The sequence below is a fragment of the Hemicordylus capensis genome, chromosome 5 (genome assembly GCF_027244095.1).
Source record: "Hemicordylus capensis ecotype Gifberg chromosome 5, rHemCap1.1.pri, whole genome shotgun sequence".
Taxonomy (NCBI): Eukaryota; Metazoa; Chordata; class Lepidosauria; order Squamata; family Cordylidae; genus Hemicordylus; species Hemicordylus capensis.
Window position 1 is genome coordinate 23484667 of NC_069661.1, and position 24030 is coordinate 23508696.

Consider the following 24030-nt stretch of genomic DNA (forward strand, 5'->3'; position numbering starts at 1 on the left):
ATATAGTGCAGTGCATTATATTTTATATATTTCTGAAACAGTTGTAGGTTATTCTACATTAAATGGTGTAGTAGAACCAGTGTGGTGTAGTGGTTGGAGTGTTGAACTAGGACCAGGAGGACCTGAGTTCAAATCCCCATTCAGCCGTGAAACTCACTAGATGACTTTGGGCCAGTCACTTCTCTCCCAGCCTAACTTACCTCACAGGGTTGATGTGAGGATAAACATAACCATGCACATTACTCTGGGCTCCCTGGACGAAGAGCGGGATAGAAATGTAAAAATAAATAAATAAGGACAGTATGCACAACAGTATCTTGGAAGGTACATGTGGGGGCCACATTGATTAAAAAAAAAAAAATCTCCAGTGTGAGAGCCATTTCCCACCTTCATGCAGTACTATGCTTTTTCCAGCCCTGGGGAGGCCACGGGGAGGGTATGCTGACAGATCTCTGAAAAGCCCCAGGTCCACCTTGAAAGGCACACACAGAGCACTGGGAAGTGTCCTTCTCCCCAGCACTTTGACCTGCAATAGCCTTTGCTTGGGGATTATGGGAGTTGTAGTCAACAACATCTGGGAATACCCGTTGGAGGGAACACTGCAGATGATACTTACCCACACTCTGTGTGTGTGGCTTTAATAATGTTACTTACTCGGGCTTTACAGAGACTCTTATTATTCTTATAGCCTCCCTCCCACTGCCCTCCCCTCCACCCCCAGTGCTGGGGAAAGAGCAGCACTGCATGGAGGTGGGAAATAGCTCTCACACTGATTTTTTTGTTTTAACCAAAGTGGCCCCCACTTGAAAAATAGTGAAGATATATGGTGTTTTTCCACTGTAAAACCAAAGACTCCCCCCCACCCCACCACTCCAAGGTCTAGGAGATAGGAGAGAGAAATTAGCTGTTGTGTATACTTCTGTCAAGCCTCTAGGGTCTTGTGTGGTTGTTCTGTCTATAAGGAAAAGTGTGTTGTCAAGTCGATTTCGACTCCTGGTACCCACAGAGCCCTGTGGTTTTCTTTGGTAAAATACAGGAGGGGTTTACCATTTACCTTTCAGCATCTTCCTATATTGCTGCTAGTGGGGATTCGAACCGGCAACCTTCTGCTTGTTAGTCAAGTGTGTTCCCCACTGCGCCACTTAAGGTGTTCTGCCTGTAGGATCTAGCAAATTGTCTCAAATGTCCTCCTGCCTGCAAAAGGCCTAGAACTGGGCAAGGCCTCTGGGTCTATGATAACCAACCAAACGTTTACTCATACTTTGTGGATATTTCCAGTGCAGATGCAGCAGTACTACCACCACGTGTGGATCCCTATCCTCATCGCCGCTGTTAAATGGGCAAGCCACATAGAACACTGGACATGAAGCCACAGTAACAGCTCCTTTTTAAAAACATGGGTTTTTTTGACATTTTGTATTTTACAAACATCTTTCCCAGTCCCCCCGCCCTGCCCCCGAACCCCCCTTCCCCATTCAGTGCTGGTTGTGGGGAGATAAGAAAAGAAAGAAGAGATGGAAAGAGAAAGAGGGAGAAGGGCGCTTTCCAGATTAGACCCTGCAACGGGGTCACGTCGTATCTTGGAAGTGTACTTCCACATTTCCTGTGTTGTGACACCACAGTTCCTACGCGGACAGCAGGGTGCCGTTCACATTTCCAATGCCTTGTTTCGAATTTAATCTCTATGATATAGTGCTATGATGTTGTATATCCGGCGTAAAGAAGTTGCAGTTTTTTCAGGTTGTTAGTTTCCGCGAGACTGCTCCCCCTGCTGTTTACAGTTTGAATGCAACTTGCCTGAACAGAGGCATTTTGCTGCTGTTGAGCAGCTATTCTGGAAAGTACCAAGGAGAGCCCAAGGGGAGGGAGGGAGGGAAGAGGAGAAGAGATACTCACCTTTGCACCAGTAGATGTGGGTAGATCAGAGGGGTTTTTATCCTAAGAATAGTTCAAGGAAGTTGTCCCAGATTTCTGACCATTTATCCAGTTTATTTACTTTTATGAGGGCCCATTTTTCATGTGCTACTAACTCAAGCAGGCCATGCACCCAGTCCTGACTCCTAGGGGGATTGGGAGGTTTCCATTGCCTCAATATTACCTCTTGGCTACCGACTGGGGACTAAAATCCAGTTCAAAACAGCTCCTTTCTTCTGCATACAGGACACTCCAGACAGCTTCCTAGATCCTATGGGCAGAGCCACCACACAAGCCCCCTCAAGGCTTGACAGGAACATACAGAACATTAGCGACCTGGGAACTGTGGGATAAATAGGCAGTAAGTCGCCTAAATTTTGTTCAGTGTTTTTTTTTAAAAAAATAAAATAGGTGTGATCCAAGTGGCCCAGTCCATTAAGTCGATGGGACCTTCTTGTTGCAGAAGTCAAGTGCCGTTTCCCAGTCAGCATTCTGACAGTGGGGGTTGGGCAGCAAGTGGGGGATGGGCAGTGTCAACTGAGGTAATTCTGAAGAAGTGTGAGGGAGTCACTCTTTGACAGATGAGAGAGGATGGGGGGTGGAAATGCAGCAATCGTGGGCAGACTTACTCAGAAGTAACTAAGCCCCCTATACGGTTTCTCTTCCATATTGCTCTAATTATCCGTGTGGCTTTCCCCAACTGTCCATTCATTGTGTCCCCTCCCACCTTTCCCTGAGAGCTCACCTTCCATCTCTAAAGGAATAGGCACTGGACTTGCAGTTGCAGCAGAACCCACTAGCTGGCTCCCCCTGCTGACGACAGAGGACTGGCAAAACGAGTCAACATTCTAGCTTCGTTATTCCTTTCGGATCTCTCGGCGGCTTTCGATGCCATCGACCATGGTATCCTTCGCCTGAGAGAGGTGGGATTGGGCGGCACTGTTTTACAGCGGTTCCATTCCAACTTCTTTGGTAGATTCCAGATGGTATTGCTTGGAGACTGCTGCTCTGGAAAGCAAGAGCTGCTGTATGGCGTTCCACAAGGCGCCATACTGTCACTAATGCTCTTAACAGCTACATGAAACTGCTGGAAGAGATCATCAGGGAGTGGGGCAGGGTATTATCTATATGCTGACGACACTCAGATCTATTTCTCCATATCCACCTCATCAGGAAATGGCATAACTTCCCTAAATGCCTGCCTGCAGGCGGTCATGGGCTGGATAAGGGATGATAAATTGAAGTTGAATCCAAATAAGACAGAGGTACTGACTGTGGGTACTGACTTGGGCCTGATCCAGCAGGGCTTTTCTTATGGTTGGGACCCGAGAGATGTAACCTCATCCTGCCTATTCTGGATGGGGCTACACTCCCCCTGAAAGATCAGTGTCCATTTGGAAGTGCTCCTGGACCCCAAACTCTCTCTGGTTTCCCAGACTGAGGCAGTGGCCAGGAGCACTTTTTATCAGCTTCAGCTGATATGTCAGGTGCATCCATTTCTGGAGGTAAATGACCTTAAAACAGTGGTGCGTATGCTGGTAACTGTAATGCAGTCTATGTGGGGCTGCTTTTGTACATAGTCCAGAAACTATAATAGTTACAGAATGCAGCAATTTTAAATTGTTTTCATCCCATGAAATTTGTCTTTTTTATTCGATGAACTAAAATAGAATTTTAAAAAGGTCTTTTTCATTTTTCTTCTTCTATGAAATTGTTGTTTTTACTCTGTTTTATATTTGTTGTTTTAAATTCTTTATACTGCCTGGAGATATACATATCAGGCGGTATATAATGTAAATATGATAAATAAATTCAAATCAGTCACCCTCTGCATAACTTTGCCAGCATGTTACCCATAGACTTTAATGGAGCAGAAAAACCTTAATAATGTTTAAACCTCTGGTCAAAACTTCACAAGACTACCAAAGGATTGTCTTCCTATACAAGCCTGAACAGATTACACCAGTCATTTTTATCAAAATTTAAAAGAAATATATGATATGCCTGGATACAATTTGGACAAAAAGAACCGAAGTATAAATTTTCAGCACTTGTTAATCTTCTTCTGTAGCTGTGGCATGTTTTGTCAGATCTCCTTGAAATTAGGTGCAGTTGTAGACCTCATCAAGTAGATCACGCACACACCAAGTTTCAAGTTATTAGCTTAACTGTTGTCATATTTATACGCAATAGAATTTTGAGGCTTATCAGTAGTGTAGGGAGGGCATAGGCGGCATGTGTTTGGACTGCTCCCCCCCAATCGGCAGCAGACCCCAGTGGTGCCACCCCAGTGGCCTGCCTTTTCTTTCCACTGCATGTGGTGTGCTCCTTCTCTCCCTGCCACTTGTGGTGGTGGCAGCAGTGGCTGCAGGCTGCTCCCTTGGGGAGGCTGCCGCCGCCGCCACTGCTACCACACAAGCACATGGGGAGAAGGGATGCTGTGTGCGGCAGTGGGGGAAAGGGTACCTGGGGGACTGCCACTGGGTGCCCATCATGGTGAGCCCAGATGGCAACTGCACACAGGTTCTTGCAACTGGTGCGCACAATTACAGTTCCACCCCTGTGGCTTATAATGGTGGAACCTTTTTTTTGCTACTTACCTTAAGTAAAGGGGCACTCTCATGCCCCTTTAATTACATTTAAACTCTATTTTCCTTCCAAGGGAAGTCAAAGCAACTTGCATACATTTCTCAGGTGGTCCCACATTTAGGCAGCTTACCAGACCACAGCTGCTGCTTCAGCATTAGAGCTATGTCACATGCTTTCATACCATTCTGTGGTATGAAACGAGCTCTTTTTACTTTGTCCTTGGTAATTTGGAGAATAATCAAAAAGGTCTTTTTACTGGAGAAAGCGAGAGAAGCTCAGCACGATCAGCCTTTTCTGACTTGAATGAAAATCTAAGTTTCAGTTTTCTCATGTATTGCAAGGAAAAAAGGTCCCCAATATATAACATTAATAGGGATGTCATCCATTCAAACCATTAACATTTAATTTTAAAGTATTTTTAGAACGTCAAAAATTTTTAAGCTGTAATTTATGGGGAAACAGGATTTGGAACAGCAAGAAATGAAAACTCAAGCAGACCACATTGTTCAACCTGAAAGCATGTTGTATGATCCAGCTTTGAAACATTCCTTTGCTCATAACAATTAAATAGGCTGATCTTTTAAGGAGCTCCTGGAGAATCCCATGATGGTATGAAGGGCTACTGAGTTATGTGGATACTGGCATCAGGACTGCAAACCAAGAACCATGGATTCATTCACTGTATCACGAGTAGGTAAGGAAATTAGAGTGAAGACAGATATAAAGGCTGTTTTCATTAACAGCCTAACCCAACTGCCTAATCCCACTTTGTTTAGCCAAGGTTAAGGGTGTGAATGCACACTTAACCCCAGCTCTGGAATTGTGTGTAAGCTCGGGCTGCTGACACACAAACAGCCCTAGAGCTGCTTAGAGCATCCGTCTCATGGGGAGTATCCCCCAATGCAACACACTTGTACATTGTGGGGTATCCAGAGGCCGAGATGTGTTGTCTTGGCCTCTGGAGATCTGCATTGCTTACAGGAGCGTGGATTATGTGGGCGTGCAACTTGTGCACCGAAGGCAAGCAGAGAGATCATCTTGGGGGTAGGTAGGTAGAACCCTGCCTCCCCCCTCACTTGCCCTCCCCACCCTGGTATTGTTCATGAGAATAACCTTAATGAGTTATTCAGCCAGACTGTAAGCCCACCTTCCGTACCACAGTTGCAGAGTACTTGCTTTGTATCCAGATAGCATCCCAGGTAGTACTGGGAAAGATCCCTGTCTGAAGCCCTGGAAAACCAATACTGAGTTACTGTAGCTACACCGATGGTTTGGCTCAGTATAAAGCTGCTTCCCATGAAATCCACTTGATTTTCCCATTTGAATTTAATGTACATACCAGTGAATTGAAATTTGATTCATCTGTCAGTCTTGTTTGCTGCCCCAGTGTATCATGTAAGCAATATGTTCAATTAAACATATTGGCACACATATTCTTAGCATTAGAGGTGCAGAACAGGAGCTGCATCCATGCAAGAAACTGCTTCGGTGCTCAGTGAGATTATTGATGAGCAGCCAAACATGCATGGAGGGGGAAGGGAGAACAATTTTCAGTTATCTCTCCTGCCTCTAAAAGTGCTATTTAGTAGCCAGGAATATGTCCCTGAGGGTCACACAGCTCTCAATGACATATTCCTGGCAGCCAAAGAGCATTTTTAGATGGAGAGATAGGCAAAAAATTGCTCCTTCTGCCCACTATGTGCATGTTTGGCTGCTCAGCAGTGATCTGGCTGAGCTCTGAAGCAGCCTCTTGCATGGACACAGTTTCTGTTCTCCATTTCTAATGCTGTGGAACATGTGAGCCATTTCGTTAAGGAGACATATATCTGCTTATTCCTTCATTCATCACTGCTTAATTTCTTTTTAAAGTGCAAAACTACTCTGGAGAATTGGTGTTGGGGGGTGGAGGGGGGAACTGGGCATTTTAGTTTAGAAAAAAGACAAGGCCTTGAATGCTGATGTTAGGATCACAACACGGTACAGGTTACTAATGAGGCCAGGTGTACATGGCCTGACCACAGATAGCAAAAACCGCGGGTGCTAGGATCACGGATAACGAGGGGCACCTGTATAAGGCAGCTTCCTATGTTCCAATGTTCCATTTTCAAAGTTGTAATTAACTTTTTTCAGGTGGTTATCCCTAGGAAGAGTGAGTGAGAGTGTGTGTGTGTTTTATCTGAAGTCAGGAAAGTGGGTGCACACCTACCCCAATTACCTTTTGGACAGTGTCCATGAGAACACCATCCTCTGGTAGAGAACTGTGGCTCTTGATGATATAAATCTCCGCCAATGCACCTGATCCTAATGTCAGCATTCAAGTCCAAAATAGTCACGACATGGGAGATCTATGATTCAATCTCCAGATATCTTTTTCTTAAATTCAGCAGTGGGGGCAATTTTGATTGGGGCCATGATACTGGGGAGGAGGAGAGGGGGTTAACCCTCCCTATGTAATTTCTCTTATTTAAATTGCCTCCAGAAGCTGCTGAGGGAGTGGGGGGGGAGTATAGGTGTATCGTGTCTTTGTCCATCCCCTCAGAGAAGAGCAGCTTTGGGGAGGGAGAGATTTACGTAGGGGAAATGACATGGGGGATAGGGTTTAATAACTTCCTCCCAATATTCATCTTTGTCTGAAGGAACTGAGGCTTTATAGCAGGGCTGTGCAACTTAAGCCCTCCAGCTGTTGTTGGACAATAATTCCCATCATCCCCAGCCACAATGGCGACTAGTCAGGGATTAAGGGAGTTGTAATCCAATATCTAATGGAGGGCTGCAGTTGTGTAGCCCTGCTTTATAGGCATCAGCATGCCATAGGCAAATGATTGAAAGCTCTGGGATTCTCCTGGGTGCTTTCCAGATTAGACCCTGCAACGGGGTCATGTCAGATCTCAGAAGTGTGCTTTCACACTTCCTGTGTTATGACACCGCAGTCCCTATGCGGACAGTAGGGTGCTGTTCACATTGCCAATGCCTTGTCTCGAATTTAATCACTGTGATATAAAGCTAGGACGTTGTATATCCGGCGTAAGGAAGTTGCTGTTTTTTCGGGTTGTTAGTTGCTGCGAGCCACATCATGTTGAAGAGCATTTGCTTAAGGAATCATGCATTCACTTGATATGCTTTTTGCTAGTTTTGAAAATCCTGAGCCATATCCAGACCAAGTCATCACTAAGTCTGACATCAATGATGCTCAAGTTAGTCTTGCACAGCACCAGTGCCATGTCTGCTAGAGCCTTCAGCAGCGCAAGACTGCCCCCCCTGCTGTTTACGTTTTCAATGCGACTTGCCTGAATGGAGGCACTTTGCTGCTGTTGAGCAGCTAGTCTGGAAAGCACCCTGGAAAGAACAAAATATTATCAACAAGGAGAATGAAGCTCTATGGTGTGCTGTGAAATCACAAGGATGGGCACAAGAGCATGATGAAAAAATGGTGTATGACAAGAAATACTGGGGTGGAGCAGAAAGGGCTTTTTAAAAAACAAATCACAAGCAGAAATTCCATCCATCATGGAAAATTGCTATTTAAACACCTTTCTAATCATACAGCTTGGGCCCTGATAGCCTTGGGGCTTTCTTCTGGAGTTCAGGGCTTAGGTGTCAACCTCTGATGAAAGGCAGCCTTTCAGGGTCATTGAATTCCAAAGATCATTATTACAAGACAACTGGAATGCATCTAGAAGACACACCCAGAAATATGAGGGGAGGCAGTGGAGGGAATACAGTTCAGTTGTAGAGCACATGAGTTGCCGAAACTCCAAGGGCAACCCGAGGCACCTGCGGTTAAACTTGCCCCATCCCTAGGTATCAGGCTGGGGAAAGACTCTTGCTGAATCTTAATAAAACTGCTAATATAATAATGCCCTTATACAAATCTATTGTGTGGCCACATTTGGAGTATTGTGCACAGTTCTGATCACCATATATCAAAAAGGACATCATAGAACTGGAGAAGCTGCCAAAGAGGGCAACCAAGATGATCAGGGGCCTAGAGCACCTTCCTTACGAAGCAAGGCTACAACACCTGGGGCTTTTTAGTTTAGGGGAAAAAGACGACCGCGGGGAGACATGATAGAGGTCTATAAAATCATGCATGGTGTGGAGAAGGTGGATACAGAGAAATTTTTCTCCCTCTCTCATAACACTAGAACCAGCGGTCATCCCATGAAACTGACTGCCAGGAAATTTAGGAGGAACAAAAAGAAGTACTTTTTCACACAACACATAATTAACCTATGAAAATCTTTGCCACTACATGTGGTGAGAGCCACCGGCCTGGATGGCTTAAAGAGGGGATTAGACAAATTCATGGAGAACAGGTCTATCAATGGCTATTAGTCTGAGAGCTGTAGGCCACCTCCAGCCTCAGAGGCAAGATACCTTTAAATGCCAGTTGCAGGGGAACAACATCAGGAGAGAGCGCATGGCTTCACCTCTTGCCTGTGGGCTTCCCAGAGGCATCTGGTGGGCTACTGTGTGAAACAGGATGCTGAACTAGATAGCTTTGGGCCTGATCCAGCAGGGCTATTCTTATGAGACCCTGAAGAGTCATTGTTAATCAGAGTAAACAATACTGGGCTAGACAAATCAAGGGTCTGACTCAGTGTAAGGCAGCTTCATTTATTTGTCAAAATGATTCCATCATCTAATCGCTTTGAGAACTGTGGGTTTTCTAGTGGTGAAAGTGGGTTGTGTTTGAGGGAGTAGGGGGGTTAAATTGAATCTAACTGGGAGCCAGTAGGTTCTCTGCTTGCCCCTGATATCCAAGTGACCTCTCACTTGTATATGAGGAGGGGCCATACTCCTGCTTAGCCCTTCATGAGATTTATGAAGCCTATTCTCACAAGCAGCCTAACTCTACTTTTTACCCCGGCCTTTAGCCAAGTTTAAGGTGCAAGCCCACCCTTAAACCCTGTCACATGTGTGTGTACTCAGGCTGCTTGCAGTCCCAGCACACACAGAGTCAGGCGTCTAGAGCGCCTAACTCATGCGGGTATTCCCCAATGCACCACGTTCATCATGCAGTGCATTGTGGGATATCTGGAGGCTGGCACTCATTGTCTAGGCCTCCTGAGAGTCATGCTGCCAGGAGCGGTGTGGATTGTGTGGGCATGTGACAGCTGGCCAAAGACTGGAATGGTGATCGTCTGAGGGAAGGTAGATTTGTCTCTGGCTTCCTACCCGCCCGCCTTCCCAGTTGTCTGAATAGCCCTATAGACATACTGCCAAGTATGTAAGCAAAAATGCTGATGCATTCACATCAGTCTGATGATGAGGTAGAGTTCCTGGATTCTGAGGACTTAAGACTGTGGCTGTCAGGACTGAGGATCTAGGCAGGTAGTCAGGATGGAAAGCAGCCAAGAAGCGAAGGAGGAGCGAATTCATGGGGATCATCACTTGATTTGCAGCTGAGTCTGTACTCAAGCAACACGTTGCTCATATTTCAGAGCTAGGTCAGAGTCAAAGGCTGGCTTTGCCACATGTTAAGTGCATATTGAAACCAGAGTTGCCTGTAACAGGGATTTCTATATGTTGACTACAACTCCCATAACCACAAGGCAGAAATTATTGCAGTTAGGGAGGATGGGAGTTGTAGTCAACATCTGGGAATCTGTGTTATGGAGAACACTGGTTGCAATATTATGTTTGTGCAGTTGCACAAGTGAAACATTGCACAAATGGAGTTGCGCAACAGTATGGCTATTGGAAATAATGGCTGTAGTATTGCAGAATTTGTGCACTTGCACAATTGCACAGACATTACATTGCAATGCACACATAACATATGCAGCCTTCCATTTAATCATACAGTATATCAGCCACAAACTTTATATGACTAGGTGGAACCCTGCTGCTTTTTGGGGCCAGCTGATGGCACATTTTTGGCTTTTTATCTGGCAAAGCTACCATGGCAGCACAGAGAGAGGAGTTTGGGCCCATTGTCAGAGTCCCTGGTTAAGTTAAGACTACTGGCTCCTTAGAGTGGGCTTTTTATAGACAGTACCAAAACTTTCACTGACTTCACTAATTGTGAGGATTTCACCCACATATTTCTCTCTCTCTCTTTAAAATAAGTTGCCTAATTCTCTTGTTGCAGCATTTGCAACAGCAGGAGTTCCACAGGAATGAAAGGTTTGCACACTTTTCTATGGGTCTTCTCAAATAGCAAAAGTGAAATAAGGTTGTGGTAGACCAATGGCAGAAGCAAGCAGTAGTTTCAGTGAGTCAAAATAAAACTGCACAGATTTGTAAGATGAAAAACTGGAGAACTGAACTGTTCTCAACTCAATAGACCCCTAAGCGCTAAGGGTCTGTCCAAAATAAAGTTATATTATATTATTATGATTAACCAATAAATTGTGGGCTTTCTCACAAGTTGCCAGCGTGATCTGACTGGTTGTACACACACATATGTAGTAAACACCCCCCCCCCCTTTAGCCCAATTTTCTTATGGAAAGTTAGCTCACGCGATCACCTGGCCCTCGCTCTTTCTGTGGGTGTCCCTATCAACTTTGCAATGCCTGGACCGATTTGAACCAAATTTCATACTGTTGTACAGACACATAGGGAAACCTCAATGCATAGTTTGTGATGGGAATGTAGGGAGCTGCTTTATACCGTAGTCACACCATTGGTCCATCTAGCTCAGTATTGTCTACACAGACCGGCAGCAGCTTGTCCAAGGTTACAGGCCGGAATCTTTCTCAGCCCTATTTCGAGATGCCAGGGAGGGAACTTGGAACCTTTTGCATGCAAACATACAGCTGCTCTTCTATCCCTTAAAGAGAATCACCATTTAAAAAAGGTGTCTATTTGCTCAGTTAGCAGGGGTGGTGAGGGTAGTTAGAGGTGAGGGCATGCCCTCTCTCCTGCTGTTGCTCCCCTGATCACACTTTGGATTGGCTATAGCAGAGGTTCTCAGCAGGGGTCCCCAGATGTTGCTGGTCTACAACTTCTGATGCGAATTGTAATCCAACAACATGATGAGTGCTGCTGTCCAACAATATCTAGGGCAGGGCTGCTCAACTTTGGCCCTCTTGCAGGTGTTGGCCAACAACTCCCATAATCCCTGGCTATTGGCTCCTATGGCTGGGGATTATGGGAGTTGTAGCCCAAAAACAGCTGTGGGACTTAAGCTGAGCAGGCCTGATCTAGGGACTCAAGGATGGGAACCCCTGAGCTTCAGCACAGTTAGTGGTGACTTTGGGCTTGGCTATATTTTATTGGGGCAAGGGGAAAAGATGAGGATGCTATTTGGATGGCGTAGCAGGAAACCAATATATGGGTGCTGATCAAATTGTGTTGGGTTGCTATGTAAAAGTTATAGGAAATGCTGATTTTATAAATATCATTTCACATTTATCAATCTATTTTTAGAAATCATCCTCCATGCAATATTTTAAACCTGTAAGCCTAGGCAGAACACCCCCCCCCCCGCCAACACTTCCTTATCTCTGTCTTTTGGTTTCATGTTCCTAAATATCTTGTACTGTAGTGTACTCAAGCTCCCCTAGGCCTGATAGGATTCGTTGTACGTTACATAATCTACAATAGATTTATTATTCAGCATTACAAGGAAGACTGGAACTGAGCAGCAAAACTAAGATAGGAGAAAGACACGAGAGCACTTTCAGGTTAAGTGCCTCTTATAGTGGAACAGGCTGCACTTCAATGGACTAGCTATGTATAGAAAGAATTATATACGTAGACCTCGATTGTCTAGACAGTTGAGGAGAGAAACCCTGACCTCAGTAAATGCAATGGGACTTTTATGAGTTTCGATTCCAGTGAGGTCAGGATTCCATCTTTTAACCATCATCTATTTATGCATCTGCACTTGACAATAATTGTACAGCGTTTACTCAAGACTGTTTCTCTTGTTGTTCTTTGCAGATGCCATCATAATCCCGAACGACACCCTGGAATCTGCCTCTGCACGAAAGACTCTTGTATGAATAATACAAACACGATAGATAACTTGAGAGACCTGTCAATTGCCAGGGTGTTCCCAAATTCATGCAGTTCATAAACCAGTCAAGGAGGTGGTTGGGGTTGTGAATCATTCATACAAGATCCTTTCACATGTATGCAGACACAGACATTCTTGAGAGTCATATCATATTTGCATAAACTGTCAAGAGGCACAGCCCTTAGGCGGAATATTCAGTGCAGGCAAAAGAGTGTCTGTGTGTATCTGCATGTATGAACAGCAAGATTTGATAGTCACTTTGTTTTCTGAAACAAATTTTTCTTGTAGATCTGGCAAACCAAACACAAATTCCAATCAGATTTTTCTTCTTGTGCAAACACTTTATTGTGCATCTCCAAAAATAAAGATAAATCAACATTTCACTTTTAATTTATTTTACCTATATCCAGCCATGTTCATGTTAAGACTGCCAGGTGTTTTAAAGGTAAAGTTGTGCTGTCAAGTTGGTGTTGACTCCTGGCAACTAGAGCCCTGTGGTTTTCTTTGGTAGAATACAGAGGGGTTTACTATTGCCTCCTACCGTGCAGTATGAGATGATGCCTTTCAGCATCTTCCTATATCGCTGCTGCCCTACAGTCTGGGGAACATACCAGTGGGGATTCGAACCAACAACCTCTTGCTCCCTAGGTAAGTTACTTCCCTGGTGTGCCATTAGGTGGCTGCCAGGTACTTTACAAGCATAATAATGCAAATCAATACAACCTAAAACTATGGCAACTCACTGAGAACATTAGCACAACCAAAACACTTCAGAATCATTAGCATCACATTGCCCCACTGTGGCCAAATGACTACATTCCTGAAAGCTGAAGGCCTAATGTCACACTGGAAAGCCACTTTCAGCATGCTGAACTGCAGATGTCACCATGACTCATTGGGCTTGAGAAGTCAAACATAAGGGAGCAATATTTATTTATTTATTTGATTTGATTTGTATACCGCCCTTCCAAAATGGTTCAGGGTCAAAAATATGTGATACTGACCACAGCATCCCTTTCTGGAAATGTTTATATCCTAATTATGCATAACACAAAGCACTGGTCAGAATTCACATGGGATTTTTAGCAGAAGAGAAATTCTTCACTTGGCTGATGGCGTTTCTTGTAGTGTGCCACATCCCTCCCCGAGTCATATGTTCAAACAGAGCTGTCACTTCAGGTTTCAGGATTAGGGACGAACGTTCTCAGCAAAGATGAGAACAAAAAACGTGCCCTGCTGGATCAAGCCAAAGGCCCATCTAGTCCAGCATTCTGCTTGTCCCCATGTACATCAGATACTTCTGTGAGGCCCACAAGCAGAGCTTGAAGGCAACAGTATTCTTCCACTGTGGCTTCCCAAGCAACTGGTATTGAGTGGCACAAGTATAGAGCTGCAACCAAACATTGCAGTATATCCTTGGTGTGAAAAAGTAGTGGATATTGTGAGTTCATTGTGTGACTCTGTGTGTGCATTCACATATACAGTGTGCAGTAGATTAATAGATTATGTGCAACTTCCCCCTCCATTCCCCTCAGGAGAGTACACGTACACACACACACACACACACACACACACACACACATCATTGTTCTATGTTACCGGGGGAGGGGTAAGCTAACCCTCCACACCAAGAGTTTACATTTCAAACTCCACTCCACACACAAAGGTGTGAAACACAAAGGTGTGAAATGTCTGGCGAGAAAACTAAAGCGTTTTAGTTTTCCCCCTAAGAAGCAGAATGGGTTGTGACTGTCTTGGAGTTGAGAAATTTCCCATGGAAATTAAGAAGAATTTAAGAAGGGGTTAAGGCCTTCTTAACCCCCTCCTTGCCACCAACTTCTATTAGATCCGCCCATCCAGTTGTCTGTCAAGTGCCTTCTGTCCAGTTATCAACATTCTACTTCATTGAGTCACACTGGGGGAGTTCTGAGGGTTTTGGTGAAACCTATGTATCTGCAGGTTACCCAGGTCTGCTGGTACCTCTCTCTTGGTCACAGGTGCTCCTGTTATGTGTCCATAAGGATCTTAGCATTTCCAGCTCTTTTGGAAATAGATATGTAAGATCTTTTGTAAGTAATTATAAGAGATTATCTCTGAGCACAGTGGTTCCATATAGACATCAAAAATAGCCAGTGGTTCTTTTATGGATATAATAAAGATTAAATTGCATAAAGCAATAAGAGGTCAGGGAGAAAGCTTCCAACTTTTCCCTGGCACGCAATTTTTCTACCTGCATGGATTGCTTTTATGAAAGGGCATCCAATCATATGAACTCGCACCTGCAGACTGAACGTGGTACAGCTCAGACACAGGCTCACTTCAGTGAGAACAAGGCCAATGCCTTCAATAATTCCCTAAGCAACACCCACAAATTTGAGAAGTGACCCAGTGGAGAACTACAGAACAGCTACTGGTAGTGCCACCGGGACACCATTACAGTTACTCTTCCACAAGGTAAGCATGAAGATACATTTTAATTGCCCCCGTTTCTCTATAATAAAGTTGTACACATTTTCAAGATCCTTCACATTTGCCAGTTTTAAATATCTCTCTTACATTTATTAACAGATCAAAAGAATATAAAAACACAGCAGCTAAAATTTCAGTACAAATGTAAAGTTAATGAAGTCACTGGGGTACTGAGATGCATAACGTTATATGTGCAATCCCTGAACGATCATTGCTCTGTGAATCGTCCACAGTCATTTGTGGAAAGCTATTGACCAAGAGTGGGAGTGATTTTCCTTAGCTGGGCATGATTTATTTCACTAAAACTTGCAGGAAAAGACTCATTTGAAAATGAGCAAAAACAGTACTCAAAACAAAACCTGTTTCTCCTTTTTTACTTCCTTCTTCAGGGAACAGAAACTCTAATTGCAAATATACTGCTTAGAAATCTGGCAAAACTGGAGAGATTATATGAATATATACTCATCCTTTTGGATTTGCAACATAATTAACATAACAATCCAATCTTCTTTTCTTTAGCATCAGCATGTACAGTTGTAAAAGCTCTTGCCATTGTTTTTATGCCCCGCATTGTATTATTGGTCTGGCTCGTTAAAAAGCAAACAAACAGCAGCATATGAAACTGAAGTACAATAGCAAAGAGCAAACCATGTTGCATAAACCAGGATGGGAATGGGAAATGAAGTTGTTGCACTATATTGATTTATTATAGGCTGCTGCTGTCAAGTTGGTCTAAGACTGTAAGTGTGCCGTCAAGTTGATTTTGACTCCTGGCGCCCACAGAGCCCCGTGATTTTCTTTGGTAGAATACAGGGGGGGTTACCATTGCCTCCTCCCATGCAGTATGAGATGATGCCTTTCAGCATCTTCCTATATCGCTGCTGCCAGATATAGTACCAGTGGGGATTCGAACTGGCAACCTTCTGCTTGTCAGTCAAGCATTTCCCCACTGCACCACTTAAGGTGACCGTAGGAAATACAAAATAGACAAAGCAATGTTTTTTTAGATACAGTTTGGAAGGCATTACAATAAAAGATACATCCATATTAATATTTATACAGCACTGGCTAACATACTGCACAAGAGTATGTCGGCCTAGTAAAGCTGCATTTACACAAATTGTGTCACACAAGAGTAAGTCCATTATTTTCAATGGGCCTATGCTTGTGCACCACAATCTGCACAAATTTTGCATTTGCGCAGCTTACGCAAATGCAGTATTACTGGGCTGATATGTTCTTGTATAGTGTGCCAGCCACTGCTACTAACAGGACAATCCTAAAAGTACAATTCCACTGAAATTAGTGGAAATTTCTTCCCAGAAACACAGTTAGGATCAGACTATAAGTGCTTAAAGTTCTTCCCTTATATTATAACGGCAATCCTTACAATATCTCCATAAAGTAAATCACAGTTATAATCCTCATTTTACAGATAGAAGGAAAAGCCTGACCTGTGACCTAAATAAATAAATACACACACACACACACACACACCCCGCCCCTCCAGTGCACTACTGCTTGGGACGGCTCACAACAATAGGATAGACACAAGTTACTTTTTTGCTGATCCCAGATCTGTGCTGTGTCCCACCAACCTTTACCCAAGATTGACCGTTCTAATTCAAATCTTAGGTTACAGATCTCAGACAAAAGTTGGTGGGTTGTGGCAGGGATTTGGGATTGGTGGAAAAGTTCCAAGTTCTTATGACATGCTCTACAGGAGGGCGTACCCCACCAGGACCTTGGATTTTTGTTTAATAGATTTTGCAATGATGGTGAAAACCTGCCCACTAGGAAATTATTCCTGAGAAACATATTTAGGATCAGGCTGTAAGGGCTCAAAGTGCTTCCCACACATTATCTCAATATTCCTTGCAACATCCCTGTTGCAAGAATTCTAATCCCTATATTACTGATTAAGTATGGAACCTAACAGATAGTGGCCCTGTTTGAATTTTAATTTGTTGTATTTAAGTTCTTTTGAAGTTAAAGGAATATAAGGATGACTGTGTTTAGTTGAATCAGGGTCAGTGGCATGGCACTTTGCAGAGTAACAAATGCCAAAAAAGGAAGGATCTTGCCCCAAGGAAATTACGTTATAAATTACAGCAGTGGGGGAGGGAATAGGAGAAATATAGGGGCAATAATGACTATGTGTAATGGCAACTCCCCATGTAGATAGGCTGTGTTTTGGGGTTAAGCCAATAAAAGCTATATCTGAGAGCTGATCTGGCAGATCTGAGAGTTGAACTGGCTCATATACAAATAACTTATTTCTTTTCTATTTAGGGATGCCTAGTCAAAACTCTAAAAGGAAAGGACCACTGCACAACTGAGTTTTTTTTATGAAGATGAGTTCATTTTGTGGTCTATCCATCTTGGATGCTGTGGAATAAGAGAAAATCCTCTAAAAGCAAGGACGGCCAACTGGATCTTGGGCCAGATCCAACCCCAAAAGTAATTTTATTTCCACCACACCAGCCATGCCAAGTTGTAATCAAGGAGGAGTAAAAATGTTTGCTTATATAGAAAAAGGAAAGTCTTCAAAAGTGGTGTGTGTGCATGTGGGGTGGGGGGAGGGAGAGAGATCCTACATGGCAATATTATGTACATAACAAAACAGAGAGATAATACCCGGACCATGCCCAAGTGCATATGCTTAGCTATGAAGCTCTTACTACTAAATAACACTAATTTTATTATACAATCAGAGCAGCAATGAGAGGATTGAACTGGGCAGCACAATACATTTCTGGCCCCGGACTTCTGTTTGGAGAACAGAGCATCCCTCAGGAACCAAACTAGCTGCGTGACGTGAAAACCTGTGATTGCATCTCCTAAAATGGTCCTGTGGTAGCAAGCATGTCTTGTCCCCTTAGCTAAGCAGGGTCCGCCCTGGTTGCATATGAATGGAAGACTAGAAGTGTGAGCACTGTAAGATATTCCCCTCAGGGGATGGAGCCACTCTGGGAAGAGCAGAAGCTTTCAAGTTCCCTCCCTGGCATCTCCAAGATAGGGCTGAGAGAGACTCCTGCCTGTAACCTTGGAGAAGCTGCTGCCAGTCTGTGAAGACAATACTGAGCTAGATAGATGAATGGTCTGACTCCGTATATGGCAGCTTCCTATGTCCCTAAATCTTTCTCTTAGACTAAAAGCAGCTGTGTGTCCAGGGAGGCAATTTGAATCTGGGTTGTGCTGCTGGAGGTGAGGGTTAACCCTTCCCTGCAAGCTGTGTCCTCAGCTTCAAATCCACCCCCACCCCCGCCAATAGCTTTGCTGGGGGGAAAGGCAGGTACAATATTTGCATCTGTCCTTCTCTCTCTCTGAGACTAATAACAACTGTGTTTGTGTGTGGTGGGGGAAGGATTATTTAAGTTGGGGAAAAGGCACAGTGCCACAACCCCATCCGAAGTTGTCCCTCTCTGTGGCGACTTTTAGCCAAAGCTTTTGATCTGCTTGCAGATCTAGGAACAGAGGATGCTGCCTTATATGGAATCAGAACCTGAGTCCATCTAGCTCGGTATTGTAACACAGCCTGGCAGCAGGTCTTCAAGGATTTAGGTGGGAGCCTTTCCCATCCCTACCTGGAGATGTCAGGGATTGAACCTGGGACACTTCTGCATGCAAGCCAGATACTCAACCACTAAGCTATGGCCATCCCAATTCTAAAGAAAGCAGTTTCTTGATATTTCTCTTCCAAATGCCCCAGCAGGGACTTGAACTCACAGCCCCTGGCTCTCCAACCAGCCTCTCTAATTCACTGAGCTACACCAGCTCATCTCTTATGTCACCTCACATTTGGCCCTTAGATCCCCCCCCCAGCCATCTCTGCCGTAAAAGAAGGGCCATCTGGCAATAATACAAGCAGGCACACCCATGCTGATAGCAAACATAAAGTTAATTAATACACTGAACACATGCACATTTCCTTGGCTGGAGTTTGATTAGCTCTCCTTATGGTTGATTCCTGGCTAAGGAGGCTTTAATAATAATAATAATAATAATAATAAACAAACAACCCCTATTTCCATCCCCCCTCACTCACTTATGTACACACACAGAAACCTCAAGACAGACAGCAATCAGACAATAAGCATCCCAAGGTCATAGTGAAGCAGTTGTCTTGATTTCTTTTCCGCTCACATGGCCTAGAAAAACACCTGTTAAGTGTCAGAGAAGGGGCAGAGGGAAAAGAGATTTCCCCTCCATTTACCATCCCCAATTCAGAGTCCATTCTGCAAGACCCAAGGAGGAGAGAATGCACTGATAAGATTACAGCCTTCCTTTTACTCTGGATTAGTCTTCCCAAACTGCTGTGGTCATAATGACAATGATCAATGCAGATTAGGATCAGCATTCCCACGATATACACACACTGAAAGTGGGTGCTTGGAGAAGACTCCTCTCTCGATTAAAAAAAGGCCTTCCGAATGACCTTGACTGTGAGCACCAAGGACACAAACAGATCGCACCATTTAATGCTAATCTGGAACGAACACCACCCTCAGATTTCCAGCACATGCATTTATTTTGGATTAGTTATTCTGGAACAACTATCACCCCTTGGTTCTGTACTCATGACCATCAACGTAGAAGATAACCTCCCCGTCCCCTTCTTTTTTTGCACTTTTTAACTCTTTTGACTGGGAGCACACAGTGACTAATCGGTAATAATTTGTGTGCAGTTCTTAAAAGAAGTTGCCCCAACCGGTGCTCGCCCCCACTTTAAGCCTCGGGGGTGCAGATCCCCCATCCTAAGCATGTGCATCTCCCTTCATTTTACCGAACTCGCCCCAAACACATTCTTCTTTCCCCACAAGTGCCCAGCCCCCACTCAAGTGAGGAGCTGCTCGTCAAGCCTGTGTGCACCGCCCTAAGCCCTTCCAAGGAAGCGATTAGGTTTGACCCAGACAAAAAAAGAAGGAAACCAACCGTGGCAGAGACAGGAAAGAACTCCCTGCACGTTTACACGGAGCCACTGCAGAGAGGGGAGGGGAAACAAACACACACCACCACCCCGAATTAAAAATGGAAAACTGGTCTTCGTTTCCTCTTCTCCAGCAACAGCAGCGGCGGCGGCTCCTGCCCCAGCGTGGCTCGCGAAGGCAAAGGAGCCACATAAACAAACCTGCTTCACCCTCTGCTGACTCAGAGCTCAGCAAGGTGAGGCGCCTTCAGCCCTCCGTGTCAATCCCCTGCTAGGAGGCGGCTCAGGCGTCGGCGGCTGCGCCTCTCCCCTCCCAAGCCGGCAGAGCCGCTCCGCAATGCCCTCGCAGGGAGGTGGTGGCAACTGCGCGACCGTAGACACGCAGCGCCCACATACACATACACACACCCCACACACGCAAGCGCCTCCCCTTTCGCCCCTCCCCGTCTTCGCCACAAACAGCGCCGGCTGCCAATCCCGCCTGCTGCTCGTGCTGCTGCACAGACTCCGCACTCTCCTGACAGCGCCACAACATGAGTGCCTGGGCAGCAGCCTCGGAGGAGCCTCTGCTCTGCCCTGCTGCCTGCTGCCTCTCGCGGCTGGATTAATCGCGGCTGTTGCTCCGGCGCCAAGGGCGGGCTGCCTGCGCGGGTGTGCGTTCGCCCCGCTTCTGCTGCTTTTCCTGTGCGCCCGGGTCGAGGATGGGGACATTTAAAGGACCAACTCAACAAGCGGAGGAGAGAGTTTGGTGGTAGGGGGGCTCAGGACGAGACCCCCAGCCCGCCCCATCCCCTCAGCAGCGCCCCAGGAGACAAGCACTCCGCTGAGGAGGACCCTGCAGGCGGCCAGGTAGTGGGCTCTTTTTCCACGAGTCCCGCACTCGTCGTGGCCAGCTCGGGTTGGCTCTGCACCGCTCGCTGGGAAAGTGGGGCGGGCGGGCTGGGGGGCGGCGGCAGGAGGGCGAACTCCAGGCTTTTAGGAAGGGGGGCGGGGAGCGAAAAGTCGTCTGTTGCGGAGCGTGCCGGCGGCGTCTTGGGAATGCCGGCACAGTCCGGGCGAGAGACTGCGTTTCCCCAACATGTTCCGTGTATTTGTGAAATCCAAGGGGGCGGGCGCCGGCTTTCCAAGGCATGCGGTCGTGGCAGTTTGGGTGCCTTTGGGGTGGGTGGGAGGAGGGCGCGGGGCGGGGGGAGTGCAGCAGACGGCTGGAAAGTGGTGCAAAGAAGGGTGCATTCCCCCCCCCCCGGGTGTTTTTTGGAGCTCGCTTCGGGTCCTGCAGGTAGATCCGGGGCTGGGCGGGCGGTAGTGGCAGCTGATTGGGAGAAAAGGACCTGGAGGAGGAGGAGGAGGAGGAGAAGCTGAGAGAGCCGGGGTATGTTGTTGCACTGAGGACAGCCGCGGCTGCAAGGAAAGAGGCTGGGGGGAAACGCTTGCTGTTGCCGCATTGCCTTGTGTGTCTGCGAGGCGGGTGTTTAAAGCCCGGTCCCTGGGATTTGCCCCAGCCTGGCTCTAGCAAGCCGGGATTAGGGGGAGAGAGAGGGCAAAGCGCTTGGTGGTGGTTTTGTAGGGGGCGTGCCTTGGATGTAGACTTTGCAAGGACCCCCTGCCTGTTATTAGCAAGATTTTCCCTCCTAGAACAGCTCTGCAGCACTCCAGCTAGATCTGGCAGCTGGGAGTGTGTGGGAGCCATGTGGACCCTCCGGCAATGCTACATGGTACTTCTTCAACCCATCACACGCTGTCACCTCTTCCCCTGCCACCACTGCTCTGGCCAGTATCCACAAAGACTGTCTGACCCATTTGCGAAGATAAAATAAAAAGCCTGTGTGGTATAAATGCTTGGGGGGAGGGGACATGTGACAATTGGGCAGTGGGTAGGCACTGGGAGGAAGAGCAAACCATGCATGATTTGCTGCATTTGCTGAATGTTGCACAAGCAACCAAGGTCAGCTGGGAGTTTGAAAGGTATAATGCTGCAAAATGCCATGCCTCTAAAGTAGGGCAGATTGGGAAGGTGGGTATGCTTTCTCTCTTGCTTGCACCTGTTTTAGCACAGGTGTCACTCTTGGTGGTTTGAATGTTGAGTTTTGGGTTGGTGGAAGGTTGGGAAAGCAGTAGCTAGTTTTACATGTGTCTCTCTGTCTGTAATTCTATTTCCTTTCTTAAAAATAAAATAAAGAGAATTTAGCTTGTGGGATTGAGATAGAGAGTTGAGTTCCTAGAAGATTTTTGAATGGGGAGACTGTGTCGACAGATGATGACGCAAGCGTTCCTAGATGGTTGGTTTTAACACTGAACGATGATGCTTACCTGCGCCTTTTTCGTGAAATAGGAGAGAAGCCGTATATTGCAAGAGATAGCATGTCTAACTGCAAGGGGGTGAATGCATCATGTAGTGTATTATTTGATCAAGACCCACGAGGGTGGTGTCTTTGGTTATTTCCCCAAAATATAAGGAGGAACATTTTGCCAAGTTGCTGAAAGGATTGGTTTCCTTTTCCCTTAAGAGAGTGTCATTCCACTGTACATTCTTGTGGAACAGCTTTCACTGTGCTGGAACCTCAGTGATATGAAGCCCAGAGATTCAAAATGACTAATCTATCAAATTCGCCTTCCCTGTATTACTCTGCTGCTCAGTATGCAGTAACTGTTGCCACAGTGAATCAGACTATGTGGGGGTGTCTTGCAGCTGGTCAGAAGGCTTCTCTGAGCAATTGAAGCTCGGCAGAAAGCTGGCAAAAAGGGCCATGCGTTTTGGGGAGGGGGGATTGCAGATGAATGAGAGCAGAATGGAGGGTCTAGGGCAAGCACGTGCAGTTCTGAGAATGGAAAAAGCTGTTGGAGGTTATGGATGCAGGCAGTAGGTGCACTGGTGCAAGCTATGCGTGCAGGGGGCAGGGGTGGTCAGGTGTCAAACTGAAAGGACTTAACAACTGCATTCATTCATGAAGTGTTTGTAGACCTGAAGTTCTGCTGTATTTATTACACTTCCCCTTTCAGCCTGACAGCATGTAGTAATCACACTTATTTTCACCGATTTTCTTTTTTGTCATTTTCACAGCTGAATGTGACTACAAAACAATTGGGGGAAAAGCTACCCTTCTCTTTTAAAAGGCGATTCAAAGCTAGACTCATTTTCTTCCCTTCTGGTTTATGTTGTTCTTGAAGTGTTAAAATCCTCAAGAGGCAGAAGTGGAGAGAGCAAGGTGGGTGTGGGGGGAAAGAGGCGAGACAGACTAGGGAAGGTTTTACTAGCGATTACTTCAAACATTTCCTCTTGCTTATGTTTAAAAGGGGGATAAAAAGGAAGCATATGGCCCTGAACCAGTTCAGGGCTATATGAAAGCAAAATATTAATGACCTGGGAAAGCTTAGACAGCAGATAACTTTGCACGGAATTGTTTTGGAGGGATTCCGTCTTCCTTGCAACTCCTGATGGTATATAATGTTGCGTCTCTGTAGTACAAATGCAATTAAAAACTCCAGGTCTGCAGGATGTGTAATTATGGGGGTGGAACAATGTTGGCCAATGGGTCATGAGAGCAAATCTCATACTCTTTTCTATAGGAGAACATCTGTGATTTCTATTGTGTTTATATTCTTGGAGGATGTTGCAGGCCCTATAGGAACATTTTTCAAATGTCTTGCCTGTACTTCTGTCAAATACCTTGGCAGAAAGTCTTTGGCTTAGTTCTGAATGGTAACAGAACACCTTTGCTAATGCAAGTTTTTCGAAAGAGTGAGGTATAGTCCTGCAAGTTCATTACAACTGCTATTCTGGTGTGATTCCAAAACTTTCATTTCTGAGTCAATTCCAGCATTGCATGTATGTATTTGGGTGCCTAATATTAATCTATTTACACTCTCAGTTATTACAGAAGCATGGTACTCATCACTTGGTGGAAAGGACCTTGATGTTGCTTCTATCTAGCTATTTATTTTTGAAAAGTTCTATCCTGCCTTTTAGAAGAGGCTTCCAGTGTAGATAACTATAATGTATTTTTTTTAAATAACATTCAAGACCTTCTATTAAAACAAAAATATATACTAAAAACCATAGCAATCAAAGCAGCAAAAAGACCCAGAGAAAGAATTGGCATAAAATAAAAGATCCATTTTTGGATCGGGAGAATAACATGGTAAAAAGCTAAAAAAGAAGGT

General features: G+C 45.3%; 1 protein-coding gene and 1 long non-coding RNA gene across 2 annotated transcripts in view; both read left to right on the forward strand.

Annotated features, from left to right (window-relative positions):
- The first annotated feature begins 2441 nt into the window (after positions 1–2441).
- On the forward strand, positions 2442–12851 carry LOC128326219 (uncharacterized). Its single transcript, XR_008307895.1, has 3 exons — positions 2442–2837; positions 5075–5197; positions 12395–12851. It is a non-coding gene; the product is annotated as an uncharacterized LOC128326219 (long non-coding RNA).
- Positions 12852–20226: 7375 nt separating this feature from the next.
- Positions 20227–24030, forward strand: part of CCSER1 (coiled-coil serine rich protein 1) — a 1155632-nt gene continuing 1151828 nt past the window's right edge. The window contains exon 1 of the mRNA XM_053252659.1: positions 20227–20718. The gene's annotated coding sequence lies outside the window, so the exon portion shown is untranslated. The remainder of the gene's footprint in view (positions 20719–24030) is intronic.